We start from the raw sequence: 19,240 nt of genomic DNA, 5'->3' as shown, positions 1-19,240 counted from the left end.
TGGTCTGGACTGGGGCCTGGGCGGGCGCGGCACAGGTAGGGTCCAAAGGTCTGTGCTTCTGCGCATTTATTCATCTCGTGGAAACATGTGAGGCTGCCTCCTCCAGGGCCGGGCATTTATTTGAAAGAATGTTAGAAAGGAAATAGATCGCTTACCATCTTCCTCCCTCTTTGGGCGTGTTTATTGTGATTGGAAAGCACTCTCGGCCACGTGGCTGTGGCTTTCTCCCCAAGCCTTTGTGCTCCTCTGTTGAACAGCCCTCCGTGCAAATAAACAGAAAATGGCGAAGTATTTTATTCCCCTGCAGAAAAAGGAGCAGAGTTAGACCCGGGAGAACTGGGATGGAGTAAAGACGGCCTGTGTCCTGCGCGCTGCGCTTTCCCCTCCCCCGCCCGCGGTGCGGGGCCCGGAGGGACGGCGGGGCCCCTGCCGGGCGCTGGCCGGGAGCCCAGGCCCAGGTGTTCGGCAGTAAACTGGCGGTTCCAATTTGTTGTTTGCAAGAACTTACCTGGGGCTTACCTGACTCTTCCTGTTGGAAGAGGAAATTTTGAGCTGCTCTGAACTTGATTAAAATCTGAAAGCGAGAAATAAAGCTGAATAACATGTGCATTTGGGGGACCATCTATTTTAAATTTGAGTTCCAAAGCGAGTGAAACCTCCATCCGTTAGTACAATCGATTAGACTGATGTGCCATCAAAATCATTTCGAGGGGAGGGTATAGCGCAGTGGTAGAGGGCATGCTTAGCATGCAGGACTTCCTGGGTTCGATCCCCAGCACCTCCATTAAAAAAAAAAAAAAGACAGAAAATTTAAAAAGAAATCATTTTGAACGCATTCTTAGGAGGAACCGGCTGTTACTCAAGTGACTGATCCAGCGTGCACTGCACCAGAGCCCCTGAGAATGCCACCTTCCGTGTAACAAATGAAGAGAACATGGGCTTAAATTTTCATTATTTTTGTCCTCCTCGACCAGGAAAAAACAGCTGATTATTATACCATTAGTTCCCTATTTCAAGCAAATGACTTCTTAATGTAAATTCTTTTAGATTAAGGGGGGCGGGGCCGTCCATAGATACAGAAAGGCACACAAAGCAAGGTAACAGCTTAAGGAACTATTCTAAAGGGACACCACCGAAGCCAAGAAATAGCACTTTCCTTCTGCCCCAGCAGCCGCTTCTGTGTGCTCAACCCCCTCAGACCCTCTTCTCCCCGGGGAGTAACTGCTCCTCTGAACTCATATGGTAACCACTTCCCTGTGCTTCACTTTCAGTAGTTTAATTACTCAATTGTGCATCATTTCTAGATTTAAAAGTTTAATCTTGCCTGTTTAAAAATACTTAATAAAACTGTCGATACTTCTTCCAACTCTTTATAATTTATCTATTGAATGACCTTTAAGTAGGACTTAAAGTATTTAAGTTAAATTCCACCAGCAACCCACTCACTTTAGTTACCTTGTGTTAGCTATAATTTTGAGACTTTTTTTTTGCCAACATAGCGGTAACACCTAATTTTAATTGAAACGTGGTAAAACCTAAAAATAGATATCATTTAAAAGGCTGAGAAGCCAAAAATTCTTCTTTTGAATCCAGACTAGCAGTTGAAAGACCGAAGTTTTTTGGCTGATGTTCAAGGAGAGCTTTTCATTTCACCACTGATTTTGTGATGTGTGTGGTTATAACATATATAATCACTACATTACATAAGATCGTCTATATTCTGGACAAAGAACAGAACAGAGCTATGGCTCTGTATGAAAAAGCAAACCAATATACAAGATCTTGTGGTAGCTCACAGTGAAAACAAATGTGACAATGAATATATGTGTGTTCACGTATAACTGAAAAATTGCACTCTACACTGGAATTTGACACAACATTGTAAAATGACTATAACTCAATAAAAAATGTTTAAAAAATTAAAAAAGATAAAGAAAAAGCAAACCAACAACCCAAATCACAAGCTTAGAAGCTAAAAACCAAGTGCTCTGTGGGGTGGGGATAGAGCTCAGTGGTAAAGCGTGAGCTTAGCACGCACGAGGTCCTGGGTTCCGTCCCCAGCACCTCCGTTAGAAACGACAACAAACGCGGGCTCTGGTGTCGCCAGGATCTGACTTCCTATTTCCGTTCTGACACTGTGGGATGCCGGGCAAGTCAGTTTCTCTGCTCCTGCTGCTCCATCGGAGAAGATCATAGGACTGAATTATTAATCAAAGTCCATCTACACTTCTGTTATGAAGAGTGATTATTTATTAAGCTCTCAGCCTTATTATTAATCTTGATTCTTGAACATGTTAGTTAAATCTGAGTCCTTGGTTTAAAAATAATAAGGTATGAAAACCAACATACTCTGGAGACATCAAATGTTATTTCACTTACTTGAAGATACTAATATTTAAAAATTTTTACCTGATAATTTATTAGCATTGATAATAATAGCTAAAGTGAACACTTGCAGAATACCTCTTAGTTCATGAAAATGCTTTCATGTGGACTATTTGCTTCTAAATAGAATAAAAAATCCTACCCTAATTATTTCTCCTGCTTTCAACATGGGCCAGTGTCCTCTCCTCAGCCATAACCCATAGTGAAGAGGAACTGATTAAAGACATTTCTTTTGCACAGATCTGACCCATGTGATAGGGAATAGACATAAACCCTAAACATCTCGTTGTTATTTTTCTGTACATTGCTGGAGCTGTTTCTTCTGTGTGGTACCCAAGTCTTGTCATCATCCCATAAGTATGCACCATGAAAAAAATATGGGTTAAATAATGGATAAGATAATTAATCTTGACATCATCTCATGTTGTTGCTAGTTAAGCGATAAATACGCAATAACCGAGTCCCCAAAATGACACAGCGAATTTGACCGCTGCCCTGAGCTATGTCTTATTGCACAGTTACTTAAACCCACGTCAGAGAGGCTTACAACATGAATGACTGGGTTATTTGGTAGGAAGAATTTTTTCTCTTGCCTTGAATCCATACTCAGAAAGTTGAGAAAATACCTCCACGTGGCGGTCTTGCGAATTGCCACAGACCCTCAGCCTGTAAGCATGAAATCTAGACTATGTCTAGAGGAAGTTGTATTAAAAGAACAGAAAATTAAGTAACTATTTTATCCTAATAAGGGAGGTCGCAGAAAGCTGACTTCCCAAAGGAGGCGCTGCTCTCAAGATTAAGACCATTTAAAGGAACCCAAGCCTAGCTCCCTGGCTTCCGCCTTCCAGACTCTTCTGCATTCTCTGTGCAGTGGGATGGCGGGAATTAACAGAGATTCCAGCAGCTCCTGCAGTCCTAGCGATTAGGGCTGGATTTGGGTTCCATCTTCTTGAGGTTTAATCCCTTTCTCCCGAGTCTGGTTCCATTGTGCAAATGCAAACGTCTGGTGTCATTGTGCCTTTTGTGGTTTCATAGGTGCCACCCCTTTTCCCAGACTCTGGGAGGAGGCGCCCCCTCTATTTTCCTCTCTAGACCTGGAAACGTCACACCAGTCTTTCTCAAGCTCTTCCTAGCTCTGAACGTTAGACATAGGCATCCCATCCTTGAAAGACTTGTCTTTGGTAAGGAACCAAAATCGTACCCAGCTTACTGTGGAGCTAAGGGCTAATTAATCTGCAGACACAGTCCCTCCTCTTCACTCTCACCATTTTGTATGAATTTCTAATAGAGTGCTTGTCACTTTGGTCTATAACTTGAGAGCTCTCACAGTTTTTTTCCCAGCATCACTTACAAAAGAAAATACATTTTCCATTGCAAACTAGCACACACAGATATGCCTATATATACATGATCGATACAGATATACAGACAGATATCTGTGTGAGTTTCTGTACTGTTACCGCATGCACTCTGATATTTTCCTTTTGTGCTATTCTGTTCTACTTTATTTGTTCATTCATTTATTTTGAATGCTGATCAGGACTCAGTAAATTGGTTTCATGATCTTCTATCTAACTGGCTCACAAGCTGCCGTTGAAACAACACAGTTGTGATTAATGTGCCTGACTCTCCCCTGCCCCGTCCCTGTGAGACTGTGACCTCACTGTGGGTAGGAATCGGAGCTTGTCTACTTCTCCTTTGTGTACTGAGCCACCTTGGTGTCTGGCAGGTAGCAGATGCTCAGATAAATACTACTTGAAATAGTAGTATTTGTGAAATAGGTAAAATGGAAAAGTGCCCATGCATACCTGGGGGCAGTCGTGAGAACTGAATGAGATCATGTATTTAAAGCAGAGAACACAGGGCTTAGCACCAACAGGTGCTTAATTAACACACGCTTTTTTCTGGTTTTCTAGAACTAGCTCTCTCTTTAACTGGCCATCTGACTGCATTGCAGTTTCTTTAAGTGTCACGAGAGATTTGAACTCCATTAGCCTAAAGCCTCAAGCAGCTCAGGCACCTTGAGATTTTCCAAGATGCCATGGAGCCAGGGACAGACCAGCCTTCAGGGAGAGCAGTTTCTTCTGGAGTTTAGCCCAGCCAGGCTCTGGCTGTAAATGGGACGGTCAAGGGGGACAGTCCGTTTTGTCATACCCTAGTGGGACTCATTTCTCCATGAAAAGTGGAGACGAGCTCGTTACTAGAATTTCTTTGCAAGAATGAAAATGACTTCTACATTTAAGAAGACTATAAAATAAGTTTAAAATCAACAGGAAATGCAGAGTGTTTTGTGACTCAAAAGTCTTCAATCAAAGGTATTATTTCTTGCAGCAACATGGATGGACCTAGAGATTATCATATTAAGTGAAGTAAGTCAGACAGAGAAAGATAAATATGATTTGACGTCATTTATATGTGGACTCTAAAAAAAGATACAAATTTTATTTGCAAACCCGAAATAGACTCACGGACATAGAAAACAAACTTATGAATTTATTTACAATACAGAAACATACAGACATAGAGAACAAACTTATGGTTACCAGGGGGAAAGGGGAGGGGAGGGATAAATTAGGAGTTTAGGATTAACAGATGCACACTACTGTATATAAAATAGATGAATAAAAAGGACCTACTGTATAATATAGGGAAGTAACTATATTCAATTTCTTGTAATGAGCTATAATGGAAAAGAATCTGAAAATAAATAAATAAATATATATATATATATATATCTGTTTATGTATAACTGAATCCCTTTGCTATACACCTGAAACTAACGTTGTAAATTGACTACACTTCAATAAAAAATAAGAATTAAAAAAACGTATTATTTCAGAACGACAACACCTAAGTTAAGTCTGATGTAGCCAAAAAAGCACTAGTCAAAGAACTTCATGTTCCATCAGTAACTGGCCACCAGACAGTGAGAGGGACAGCCTTTCTGGATCTTGTTTCTTCATTTCTGAAAGGGAGCATGGTACCCATTCCCCAAATTCTGTGATCCTGAATATGAACTTCAAAGTCCTTCATTTCACATTTGCCAGATTATATGAACTAATGAGGAGATAACATTTCACTGAAAACATAGCTGTAGCATCTGAATCAAATACAGCGCCTACAACTTTTTCTCTTTAGAAACATTTCTTGCCACTCTCACGTAGAAATACTAAATGATGCTTTAGCTTACCGGATCCCCAAAGTGAAGAGTCAGGTTATCTGTTATCTGCATACATCATACTTTAAAAATCAGGCTTTTGCCTGAATTGTCCTTCATCTTGTCCATGAACTGTGAGCTTTCTGTTTAATGAGGTGTGAACTGATCATCCACATGGGAGTCATTTAACAAACCCACTTGTTTTCTTCCAGGACAGAATGACTCAGACGATAACAGAGCTTCTAAGTCCAGCAGAACATGAAGTCTTTCCTCTTCGTCTTCCTGGTTCGCATGTAAGAAGGTCAGTAGTGAATTCCATTTGCTACCAGCTCGTACCTGTCTAGTCAGTTCTCAATGTATGGGCTGTTCTGAAGTCAGCGGGTGGTTCAGGACATCTTGCCGGCGTCAGACCCCTGTAACTGCTGTGGTATGAAAGTCAAGATTTTTTCAGATGTCTAGGAGAAGTAAAACGCTGGGTGTGGAGAGGTTATCAGTGCACTTCTGTGCCCCAGCTCCCTAATACAGAAGTTTCTCCTTTGCTCCTTCTCAACACTGCCCACCTCTGCCCCCCGCAGAGAATCTGCTGGAAAAGAAAATCGGATAATCAGGGGTTCAGCTTGAAAGGTTAAGCTCCCTGCCAAAAAGGGTCAAAAAGGACTTCTTTTCCTTTGCTGTTTTCAAAATGAACATATAGCCAGCTTCCACACAACGCAGAGGGTGGTGTCAGAGAGAAAAAGGAGCATCAGAAACGGTCTTTTTTCCCTCCTTTGTTCTCTGTGGCTCGTGTTAAAATACCTCCATGGCAGGGTTTGTGTGTGTGAGTGAGTGAATGTGTGCGAAGCACCAGGGACGGTGCCAGATGTGTTGTCAGCATGGTCTCAGCGCTGTGTATTACCAGTGTGTGTCACACTAGAGGTTCAGTTCAGGGAAACCGGGCATTTTCCCCTTGCAAATCAGAGCTGTGCATATTGCAACAATGATTGGTAGCTAATAGATAGTTTCTGGATGTTTTAGAATGTTTTGCTGAAGGAAATTGACTACACATATAATATTCCATGAAATCTCAGGGTTTTCTACAGTCTTCATTAGAATCTGTAGGCCAGGAAGGCATCCCCACTGCTCTGATTCCAGTTGCTTCTAAGCTTGTAGGACTTTCAGATGATTCTAAAACTCTGGCTTCATTATGGTTTCCTTTAGGGCCTTTCTTGGCCTCGGCTGCTATAACAGACATTTATTTCTCAGAGTTTTAGACGCTGAGGGGTCCAAAATCTCGGCACCGGCATATTTGATGCCAGCTTCCTCGCAGACGTTGCCTTCTTGCTTGTGTCCTCACATGGGAGAAGGGCCAAGGGAGTTCTCTGGGGTCTCTGTTATAAGGGCACTGATCCCAATATTGTGGGCCTCACCCTCATGACCTAATCACATTCCAAAGACTTCAGCTTCTTAAATAGTCACCAAGGGGGCTAGGATTTCAACCTGTGAATTAAGAGAGGATGTGAACATTGCACCCATAGCACCCCCATGCCTGTGCCTCTGCAACATCTGTGCCACGTGAAGACATGGGGAGGGGATCCCCCCAACTTCCCCTAGTGTAAAGGATGGAGCCTCTGAGCCTGAATCTCCAGGAGATGTCAGTCTGTATTCCCTGGCCAACTCACCGGTATTCTCAACAGAAGTGCTCAGATGCCACTGGGCTCATCGCGAAAACCCAGAGTTGTGGTCCACTCGTGGGAAGGAGCAAGGAGCTCACAGCACTGCTGCCCCAGCCCTCTGTTGTGGCCTCTGTGCACTTGCCCTGGGGGCCTACGGGCCATCTGTTCTCTGTCCACAGTCCCTACCGGCAACATGAGTTGCTGTCCCAGGCCAGGGCCTTCCTGCAAAGATGCAGCTCCAGCCTGGAGACCAGCCCCAGCTCTTGGAGTTCCAAGATATTCTCATTGCTCAGTCCTAGCGCCCTGCTGTCTGTCCACATGCTCTCCAGGCAGCAGGCACCATCACAGGGTCTGCCTCTGGCTCAGAGGGACTTTGGACATAGAGGAACCCCATATCCAGAAATCTGGGCCATTTAAATGTGTAACATATGGACCTGTCTCCTGTGTGTGTATTTCCCATTGGGAGCTTTGATGAACACGCTCAGGATTAAGGATCATTAACCTCCCTTAATCCTGCTCCTTCCTGTAGCTCCCGACCAGCCTCCTCAAGTGTGATCCACAGTCAAATTTGCTGGTCCTTTCACATTTTCTTTCTTCTTATCTGTACTCTGCAGCCTGAGGTTTTATTGGCCATGAATGATCTCCTTTCAAAAAAGTGCCCCGTCTTTCCTCATTCTCATTCTGTGTTTCCTTTCTTCCTTGGCTATTGCCCCCACCCCTGTCCTTTCTGCAGGAAGCTCATGCCCCGGAGCCTGGCCTGGTTTCCTTGGCTCCTGAGCAGATCCTGCCAGATGCCTTGGTCTGGACCCACTCCTCCCCTGTTGGGATCCCCAACAAGCGGATTTGAGGGTGTGCCCAGGAGCTCGCCCCTCTTCTTTTAGGGATAGTTTTGACCTTTTCAGAGAAGTCGCTGCAAGGGTGATGTCTAGATCTGCATCTCTAGCCCTGACTCCCCTTCTGAGTTACAATTGCCATCTGAATAGTTCAACCTTAGCATACCTCAAACTCTCAAATTTTTCCTTTCCCACCCCATTTCCCTGGTAATGAGATTGTTTACTATGTCTGCGAGTCTGTTTTGTAGATGAGTTCATAGTGTCTTTTTCTTCTTTCTTTTTTAGATTCCACATATGAGTGATAGCATATAGTATTTTTCTTTCTCTTTCTGACTTACTTCATTTAGAATGACAATCTCCAGGTCCATCCACATTGCTATAAATGGCATTATTTTATTCTTTTTTATGGCTGAGTAGTATTCCATTGTAGATATGTACCACATCTTCTTTATTCAGTCTTCTGTTGATGGACATTTAGGTTGCTTCCATATCTTGGCTATTGTAAATAGTGCTGCTGTGAATATTGGGGTACATGTATCTTTTCAAATTATATTTTCCTCCAGATATATGCCCAGGAGTGGAATTGCTGGATCATATGGTAAGTCTATTTTTAGGTTTTTGAGGAATCTCCAAACTGTTTTCCATAGTGACTGTACCAATTTACTTTCCCACCAGCAACTTAGGAGGGTTCCCTTTTCTCCGCATCCTCTCCAGCATTTATTGTTTGTGGACTTTTTAATGATGGCCATTCCAACTGATGTGAGGTGATATCTCATTGTAGTTTTGAGTTGCATTTCTCTAACAGTTAGTGATGTTGAGCATCTTTTCATGAGCTTATTGGCCATCTGGATGTTTTCTTTGGAGAAATATCTGTTTAGGTCTTCTGCCCATTTTTTGATTGGGTTCCTTGTTCTTTTTGACATTAAGCTGTATGAGCTGTTTGTATATTTTGGAAATTAGTCCCTTGAAGGTTGCCTCATTTGCAAATATTTTCTCTGTTCTGTCTTTTCATTTTGTTGATGGTATCCATAGCTGTGCAAAAGCTTTTAAATTTAATTAGATCCCATTTGTTTACTTTTGCTTTTATTTCCATTAATCTAGGAACTGGTTCAAAAAATATATTGCTGTGATTTCTGTCTGCGAGTGTCCTGCCTGTGTTTTCCTCTAGGAGTTTTATAATGTCTGGGCTTACATTTAGGTCTTTAATCCATTTTGAGTTTATTTTTGTATATGATGTTAGAGAATGTTCTAATTTCAGTCTTTTACAGGTAACTGTCCAGTTTTCCCAGCACCAATTGTTGAAGAGACTGTCTTTTCTCCATTGTATAGTCTTGCTTCCTTTGTTGTAGATTGGTTGACCAAAAGTGCTTGGGTTTATTTCTGGACTGTCTATCCTGTTCCATTGATCTATGTATCTGTTTGTGTGCCAGTACCATACCGTTTTGATTGCTGTAGCTTTGTGGTATAGTCTGAAGTCAGGGAGCATGATTCCCCCAGCTCCTTTCTCCTTTTTCAAGAATGTTTTGGCTATTTGGGGTCTTTTGTGTTTCCATACAAATTTTAACATTTTTTTATTTCAGCTCTGTGAAAAATGTCATTGATAATTTGATAGGGATTGCATTGAATCTGTATATTGCCTTGGATAGTATGGCTGTTTTAACAATATTGATTCTTCCAGTCCAATCTGTTTATGTTGCCTTCATTTTCTTTCATCAGTATCTGATAGTTTTCAGAGTACAGGTCCTTTGCCTCCTTGGGTACATTTATTCCTAGGTATTTTATTCTTTTTGGTAAGTGGGATTTTTCCCTTAATTTCTTTTCTTTTTTTTTTTTTTCTTAATTTCTTTTTTTTGCTATTTCCATTGTTAGTGTACAGAAATGCAACTGATTTCTGGAGGTAAAAGGACTTTTAAAATTAACTTTAGACAGAAGACAGTGAGAATGGAGGCAGACAGGTACCCTGCTGGAGGAGTCAAGCATGAGTTGAGTGGCCAGTTTTTTGTAGATATCACAGAGGGCATTGAGTGAGCAAAGGGGAGCCTGTATTAGGTGACCCCTCCAGCCCTGCAAGTCAATGACTCTGTGAAACAGGTTTTGAAATTCTGTCTGGGGTCCACAAACGTCCAAGGATGTGAACTAGTAAGATAATTCTAGAATTAGAAAGATTGGCTACTGAAACATTATCAGTAATTATTGCTTTTCACCTAAAAGGTATGATGCAGCTTCCAAAATGACTGAATTTATTCCCAGGATGTAGTTTATTTTCTGGGAGAATCTGATTTGTTCAGTGTGCACCTTCATTCACTTCACTAATACACCGCACTTAAACAGCCCCTTTCATCTGTGGGTCTCAAAGGATTTTATAAGCACTCATTCATTCTCACATGTGACTTTGAATTTATTTGCACACTTGTGAAATGGATAGTAAATGATTTCATACCTAGGCAAAGCCAGATTGCTGAGATGGTGTCTCCTGGGCGTCTGACTGCTGGTGGCTGAGACTCTGACCTGGTGCCTAAAGGAACTCCAACCTTTTCCCCCCTTTTAGTCCTGCCACTGATGTCAGGTCTTCTTCTGACACTCAGCTATTCAATAAGGTAAATTAAAATGTAGAATTAAATTGGGAGAACTTTCCAGACTTCTAATCAGTGGCTGGGTTTGAGAATTGTGTATCCCATCTGGCTTTGTCTTGTGTTCTGTCCCACACACAAACTCACACACAAAGCCAGAGCTGTTCGGAAGGTTCTGAGACAGCATCAAACACTTTACTGTTGCCTCGCTGCCCCGCACCCCACATCCCACTGCTCCAGCCCCAGTTAGCACTTAGCACTGTTTAACTAGTACTAGGAATTCCTCTGGGGTCAGGGAGGAAGGGGCCCTCCCAACCCCTGCGGTTCTGACTTGGACACATTTTAATAGTTAACATCTAAGTATAGCCTGCTGCCCCCATTTCCTCTCCATCCCACCCATCTTAACCCCCTACAGTCCAGCTTACACCCTCTCCCCTCCACCGAAGTCACTTTTTAAGAATCTTTGATGACTTCCTCGTGGAATTTCACAAGGCATTTCTTGGAGTTGTTCCACTTGACCTCCCTGACCCTGTTGCCCACCCTGTCCTCCTCCAAAGTCTCTTTTCCCTCGACCTCTGTGGCCCTGAACCCCCGTTGTGCTTTGCCCTCTCTGACCAGTTCCGTTTCTCACTCAGAGGACATCCATTAGTCATGTGGTCCCTGAGCTTCTCTGACCCTCTTTACCTCCTGCAGAGATGGTGCTGGCTCTCCACTCCCAGACTGATGAGCCCAGAGACCCTGTTCACACTGCCCTTCCTCTCATCTTCCATGTCCAGTGGCCCACAGGGTTCCTGTTTTCCCTCAGAAATAGCTCTTGGCACTCACTGGAATCTCCACTCGGACCCCTCGACCAACAGCATTGTCCTCCGAAGTCTTTTGATCGTGGACATTAACAAACTATGTTTATATAGTTCTCTCTCCCAATTTTGTTTATTCACGTATTACATATTGTATTAATCTGCTGGTGCTGCCACAGACTAGGGAGCAGAGAACAGAAAGTTAATTTCTCACAATTCTGGAGGCCAGGAGTCCAAGGTCAAGGCGCCTTCAGGGTTGGTTTCTGACGAGAGCTCTTCCTGGCTTGTGGACGGCCACCTCCCTGTGGCTCACATGGCCTCTTCTCTGTGTGTGTGCAGAGAGAGGTGGGGTGCAGGGGGCGGACAAAGATGTGGTGGGGGGAGAGGGGGAAAGGGAAGCAGAAATGTAGGTTGGGGAGACAGAGAAGACACAGAGGGAGAGAGGAGAGAGGCCTGGTGTCTCTTCCTCTTTTTATATGGGTCCTGTCAACACAGGGCCGTACACTGGTGACCCTATTTAATCTTTATTAACCTCCTTGAGGCCCTACCTCCAAATACAGTCACATTGGCAGGGGGTGGGGGGAGATGGTCAGAGCTTCAACATACAAATTTAGGGAGTATAAGTCAGTCCATATTGTCTATTAAACTATTGTGTTCATTTAAAATACATAAAATATACTCAAAAAGATGAGAATTTTAAAAGTAAAGATGAATAAGAACTCTGAGATTTCCTTCCCACATCCCAGGGATCGCCTCTGCACATCCAGAGTCCACACCTGTTGTTCTAAACCGCGGACCGAGCTGATGATAGCGGTGTCCTAGAGGCTCGGTCCACTGCCGGCTTGCACATCGTGGCCTTCGCATCTAGCATAGCCTCCGTATCAGTGTTTATAAAACGCTGGTTTCTTCTTCCCCTTTCTTCAGAAACCTGGGTTGCCAGGGAGGACAGGCCACCTGCCGGCTTGACCTTCAGGGATGCCGTGTCCCACCTTGACCTCTGCATCAAGCCGTGGTTCTCCCCACGCCTCACTTGGGACCCCTTCCTCCCCTCCGCAGGTCGGGGCCTCTAGCTCGCCTCCTCACCCCTTCCCTGGTCATCCCGCCACATTCATCCCTCCCTCCTGGGAGCTGTCCCCTCCTTTGCTACAGGCTCACCTGCCCTTCAGCGGTGCAACTTCCCCTTCTGTGGGTGCCATCTTACCCCCTCACCCGGATTACGGTCCCCAGGAGCTGAAGGTCCAGGCTTCTTCTTCGCTTCACAGCCTTCCCTGAGCCCACCCGCTGTCACTGCAGCGCGTCTCGGCCCTCCTCCGGGGACGGCACAGCTGCCAGGGCCAGATTCCACCCAGTGGTCGTGGCTGGGCAGAGACAGCCCTGTGGGCTGTGGGAGCAGTGACACCATCTGACTTGCTGATCACACATGGACCCGGGGTGGATATGCTAAGCCCCTGAACCTACTTCAGCTCAGCTTCTTGCCAGTGGTGTTTCCCAGAATTTGGTGATATATTCTCCTAAAACTTAAATAGAAGAAAAATTGGCTGCTTGTTGGAAAGTCTCCTTGGAACTGCCGACTCAGATTCCCTTAAATACATGTTGACGAATGCAAGGTTTTTTAGCAAAGAGCCATCTCTTTAGTGCCCAGTGGGGCTCAGGACATGTGTGTCAATCATTCAGATGACAATTTCCTGGGCTGAGCACTGGGCACTTACCCACCACAAGTCACCTGTGAATAGTGCACCTATTCCCAGAGAGCAGAGCTGGGACAGTGAGGATGATTTGAGGTGATGACCACACAGGAAAAGAATGACTTTGAGCACGAAAAAGGCAGCAAGCCTGCAGCTGTTTCCAGGTCTTGAATTCCCCTTCAAAACTCATCAGCTAAGGCTGACCTGGGAATTTTGTAACAGTGGACTAAAATGAAGATATCAACTCACTTCCTGAACGTTATTTTTATGGCTCTGTGGCTGCAATATGGCCATCCAATTCTCAGATGCGTCCCCAGGGCCACAGGGATGCACAGTCTTTGAGACCTGTTAGCTGAAACCCACTCTTGGCTGTGAAATGAGTGTGTGCAGGCTGTAAATTAGTGTCTTGGTCCACTTGAGGAGGGGGTTGCCCCCACCCCAATCGAATTGTTTAATATGTAAACTACACGTTCCTTCCTTATGTACACGGTAAACTTGGCAGACCCAATGAACGTCAGAATTGTGTTCAGAGTTCAAAAGTCATTTCATAGTAGAGCTATTTCCAGCAGCACGGGGTTCAGTGTCCTGAACCCCGATGATCTTGCCAGCCCCTTTGGGTGTCACGCCATAGCTAACAATACAAACTGGCACTGTGGGTGACACCCGCAAAATCTTCAGAAACCATACAGGTGACCATCAGGTGACGTTTTTCAGATTCAAGTGTAGTGGAGAGGATAGCTCAGTGGTAGAGCATGTGCTTAGTATCCACGAGGTCCTGGGTTCAAGCCTCAGTACCTCCATTAAAATAAATATATAAATAACCCCCCCAAAAAAACAGATTCAAGTATAATTGCAACTATCCTATGACAGTTAGTTACTGAATTTTCTCTTGGTTTCTTCAGATTTTTGCATAATAGCTACCTGTGTCTCTTATACTGAAAGGAAAGAGCTGAGCTGGAAAGAGTGACGGGTTTGGGAGGGGCCCGCTGTCCGCAGAACTGTCTGCTGGTTGAGTATTTCTTTGCGATTTTTGAGCCTTTCATCTTCACAAGAGACCTACAGAGAAAGAAGGGAAGGAAAGGAGGAGGGCAGGGGGAGGGGAGAGAGGGAAGGAGGGATCGAGAAAAAGGAGACAAGAAAGGGAAAAAATGAAAGGAAAGGAAGGAGGGAGCAAGGAAGTCCCCAAGTAATCAGAGGCGGTCTGGGGAGGCCGCCTCTCTGCACCGAGGTGAACTCGGGACACGGCTTTCCCCGCAGCCTCCTTCCACTGCGGCTGCTGGCAGGGGCCGCAGGGACATTACAGATGGCACCAGGAAGGGAGGGAAGTGCCGGCCTTCCTCCTCGCCCTGGACCCCGGCAGAGGCCCGTGTGGGGAGTACCCACCGGGGTTGCCAAGGAGGCATTTTCCTGGCCTGAGTCACACGGACAGAGCTGTGCTCTGCGAACACAAAGCAGGCACAAGAACAGAATGCCAGCCCCAGAAGGCACAGAAACCGCCACTAAGTGCCACCATGTGCACTCAGGCTCGCTCGCAGCGCCTTTATTCTGCGGTGCTGTCCTGGGCCAGGGTGACGCAGGCTGCTGAGGTTTTATCGAATGTCATCCCTCCTCGCTGTTTTCTTTCAGCCCTGCTTTGAAGCCTCACGCTGCAGACTAGGACGGAGCTCGGAAAGTCTGTGTTCATCACTGGGGTTTAATTAAAATACACCGAGCCCTGCAGAAACTTGTGGTTGAGAGTCATGGAAAATTTAGGGAATCAGAAACAGAGACGGATCCGAGGAAGAAGGATCTGGTTTTCTCTCAAGCATTGGGTTTCTTGCCTTCCATTCCCCGCCACCAGACTCACTGGACGCCTTCTTCAACGTAGGAGTTATTTTTCTGATCAAGGCTGAATCAATTTTATGGTTACAAGAACTTGGTATTTACTTACACAGAAGCGTTATCCACTATTTCATATTCTTTTTTATTGGATTAATTTATAAGTGTTGATGTCATACACGCAGTACGTGGAAAGCAAGTAGGGGGCAGGGAATGGCTGTGAGAAAAACTAGAGCAGCCTGGCCCCTTCCTCATGGGGCTTCTTGAAGCTTTTGGTGCCCCTTGGTCCTTCTGCCATCATTTTAAGAGCATGACATTGAGCTCGGTCTTGAAAAGCGAACTTGACTTTCACAAAGTGTCAAGTGTAGTTCAGAAAAATAAATTATTTTGAATACAGTGCTTGTCACCAGCATCCAATCATGTATATATAACTGAATATATCTCTCTAATGGTGATGATACAGCAGTGTTCCTCAGAGTGTGATACACACACGTCACCCCCACGTGTCAAACTTCATTTCAGCCGCCCCATAAATCTGTCAGGGGAGCTTCACACGCATGTAGCCTGGAGGCGGGTCCTGGTTGACCTCAGGCTCTTGAGAACAGTGTTTCTCAACCTGCAGTTTCTGCATCTAACTCACCTGGAAGTACTTGTAAAAATTCAGATTCTTTAAGAGTTTGTTCAGGAGTCAGGTTCAGAAATACTCACTTCTAACAGGCACACGCTTAGTTATTTTTGTGCAAAGTAAAATTTTAAGAACATTAGTTGCCGGGCACTCTTGTCAAAATCAATGGAAAAGGCATCAATCAATAGGTTGAAAGAAACCAGTCTGATCCAGTGTTTGGGGGCAGGTCTATAAGAAGTTTTATTGGCATCACTTAACCCCTCCTCCCAAAAGCAATAAATATGATTTTCCTTCTGTTGAGCTGGCTGCACCAAGGACCTTAATCAAGTCATTTGATTTCTCACTCTCCTCACCTGCAAAGTGGGGGATTGGGCTGAACGATTGTATGCATCTTTTTAATTAACATCAACACACTAAGCAGGGACTTGCAGTGATGGCCAATAGATGTATCCTTTCCTGTCCATGCCCTCCTCCCACATGCTACACAAACATTGGTCCCCAGGAGATTAAAGGCAGAGAGGAAAAAGAAATAGGATTTGCACAACAGAAACCTGTCTTCAGTAAATTATGCCTTCAGACTCTAAGTCTAATTATTTCTCTTGTCTTCCTTCTTCTACTGAATAATGGCCTTCTTTCTTCTGTTTAATAGTGATGGAGTTCATCATCTTTAAGTCATTCGTTCATTTATTAAGTCATTTATTGAACACTTAGGAGTGTCCAGTATATTCCAGGACAGGGCTACGTGTTGAGGATGGATGTGAACAGTCTGAGCTCATGTGGTTTTCCGTCTACCAATATCAGTACATTTTACCCAAAATAGTCCATTGACACCCTTTTCAATTCTAGGTTCCTTCTCCTGAAAGGATCATATAAAAATATTTGAAAACCATAATGATGAAAAAAAGGTTTTGTTTTTTGTTTTTTGAGCTATAGCTAAATGCTTCCATTTCAAACCTAAGTTTTTGAAGGACAAATCCTACACAGTCGTACATCACTCTCGTCCTCACGAGTAAACAGACAAAGCCCACAGCTGTGTTGTCTGTGCCTTTCCCATGGTCCGTAATGACAGTCCCTGGGAACAAGGCAAGACCGGTGGGATTTTTAAAGTTTTGGGTCCACAGCAACAGAGATGCTTATGTTCGTTTTATGATGCCTACCACGTACCAGGTAATAAGTGTTTACTGATTCATTTCCTATTTTTTGCAAATAACTTTCAGAGAATGGCAGTAAATGTTCAGAGGATAATAGGTGAAGAACTTTCCTTTAAAAATAATATTTCAAACTAATTTTCCCCTAGTTGTATTGAAATGTTTTTAAGGACAAAATTCATGAAAGGGTCATTGGATTTCAACAATTTACCTTACTCCGTCCATGTGACTTAAATGTTTTGCACTAAGAGTTTACCTGGATTTATGATCTGCCACCCATCTCTTGGATTTAAGGGGAAAGAAGGGTGTTTGGATTTCTCTACATGATCATTTTTTTTCCCTTCTTTTTTCTTATGATCAATTTTATATTCAGGAGAGAACTGTGTCATGAGGTTCAACTATTGTTCATGTCACACAATTTGACTGGACTTCTAATTAAGGTTTACAGGTGAGTAAGCATAAAAGCTATGCGAACTTCTCTCCCACTCAGAGAAGCTGTGGTCAGACCCTGCTCTTGTTCTGTATGAAGACACCATGAGTGAGTGTTGGAAGCTCCCTCCCCCAGCCGCAGAGGGGCATCCCAGCCACTCCTCCTCCTCAGTTTAAAAAGATCCTTCTGGACTTCCCCATCACCGAGAAACTCATCTGTTGTGCTTACTAAATTAAAACAACTCAAAGAAGTGGTTTTACTTTACTGTTGGCATAAAGTAACGCACAAGGAACTTGCAGTGAGAGGTCCATGGTGAACTACCCACCTTCCCCGGGACTGTGAGAGGGAGGGGGTGTCTCCTGTCCGCCGGGCAGCCAGAAGCATCTTCCTCAGAAGGTTGGCAGAAACGTGAACTAATAATTACTTCAGAAGGCAAACTGTTGTGTCTGTGAGGAGGAAATGGTGCCGCTGGAACAGGATGTCGAGCCGGGCCTCCCCGGGCCTGGAACCCCTGGGCAGGCAGCTAGGAGCCCACTCAAGGCCTCCTTGGGGCTCAGGATTACCCTGGCTTCCTGTTTCTGATTTCAGACTCTTCAGAAAATTCCCTGTGAAGTGGAAATCCTGACTGGTCCTTTCTGGTGCATTCTTACTACGTGGTAAGGAGCTAATTTCATATAATTGAGGAAGCTTTTCTCAAAGAGACTACAACTGGCCTGCCGGAGAAAGTTTAAAAGATACATGTGGAAAGTGAGAGGGTGGAGCGTGCGCTTAGCACGCACAGGGGCCTGGGTGCAGCCCCAGCACCTCCATTAAAAATAAATAAATAAATCTAATTACCTCCCCGACCAAAAAAAAAAAAAAAAAAAAAACAGGCAAACAAAAACAAACAAACAACAACAACAACAGCAAAAAACCACATATGCAGGAGATAGACTGGCATTGAATTGGAGAAAGACTCAGGAACTCAGCACGCAGCACTGGGCAGGGCAGCGTTCAGAAGCCGGTGCCGCCGGTTTATTTTCACACTGAAAAATCACCTCCTTCAAAACCCTTGAGGATTCTCTAAATTCCATGTGTATGTAGTAAATTACATAGAACACCAGACGCGCGACTCTCCGCAGCAAGCCCAGGGGGTAGGACTAGCCCCACTTTACACAGGAGGAAACTGAGGCCAGAGGAAGAGGAAGTAACTTGCCCCAAAACCAAACAGCTAGAAAGCAATGGAAGCAGCATCGCTGTCAGCTCCGTTCGACTCCAGAGCTCACGACCGCGGTGAGTTTATGCTGTCTTGTCTCAGTGTGAATGATACAGCGTCTGCTTTAGTTCATGACTGACCGATGCATCTTCCATGTATCTGTTTTGATGAGCATGTGTGGTACCGTGTCCAAATATACCTGTATTTTCTTAGCAAGGATGGGAGCAGAGAAGCTAAATGCACGCAGTCTGCTTGTCCTCTTCTTATCTGGAACGTTCTCTACTCCTAATGTCCAGTTTTCTTCTCTTTGCCTTTTCATGACCACCAAATCAAGAGCCACATTTGTCCCTTTTGTTTCAATAGTGTCTACATGTTTTGGAGTAATCAGAAGACAAAGCTACATGAAAACATGCTGAGCATTTTATAGTGGAGGTTGGATGGCAGAATTAAGCTTTCAAATGCACCACAATTTCCTGTTTGCCCTTTGTAGAGGCTCTGAGGTGAGGCGATGTTTTACAAAGTATCCTCATGTCCTTTTTTTTCTTTTTTTAAATGGAGGTACTGGGGATTGAACCCAGGACCTCATGTGTGCTAAGCGTGTGCTCTACCGCTGAGCTCTACCCACTCCATCCCTCCATACGCTTTTTAATGGCAACTCAAACACACCTTTAGATAGAGATGTGCCACTTGGGCATTAGCTTAGGCTGTAGCCATCTGAAAGCTGCCAGGCTGATGGAGAAGGCATGACTCTGAATCCCCAGGCTGGGCTTATTTGCTTTCCTCTGTGATAATAGGTTGCTAAGAATTAGGTTGAGCTGCCCCTCTCCCCCAGCTCCTGAAATGGTCTGGAGTAGGGTCAGCCTCACATCCATTCTACTCCAGACTGGAACTTCTTCCAAGGCAGGAACCATGGCAGAACACTTCCAGGGACCTGTGCTGTGTCTG

At 44.3% G+C, this 19,240-nt stretch overlaps 1 protein-coding gene across 8 annotated transcripts in view; it reads left to right on the top strand.

Moving 5' to 3' along the window:
* SCAF8 (SR-related CTD associated factor 8) overlaps positions 1–19,240 on the top strand; it is a 196,520-nt gene that overhangs the window by 165,845 nt on the left and 11,435 nt on the right. For 2 of the 8 annotated variants that reach the window (XM_074368124.1, XM_074368119.1), the window contains 3 exons: positions 5,755–5,843; positions 17,044–18,372; positions 18,659–18,795. The gene's annotated coding sequence lies outside the window, so the exon portion shown is untranslated. The remainder of the gene's footprint in view (positions 1–5,754; positions 5,844–17,043; positions 18,373–18,658; positions 18,796–19,240) is intronic. The other 6 variants (XM_074368120.1, XM_074368113.1, XM_074368117.1 and 3 more) reach the window with 5 other exon arrangements.

Source organism: Camelus bactrianus, chromosome 8 (genome assembly GCF_048773025.1).
Source record: "Camelus bactrianus isolate YW-2024 breed Bactrian camel chromosome 8, ASM4877302v1, whole genome shotgun sequence".
Taxonomy (NCBI): Eukaryota; Metazoa; Chordata; class Mammalia; order Artiodactyla; family Camelidae; genus Camelus; species Camelus bactrianus.
The sequence above is the reverse complement of the archived record's forward strand: the minus strand, read 5'-3'. Positions and strand labels throughout refer to the sequence as shown.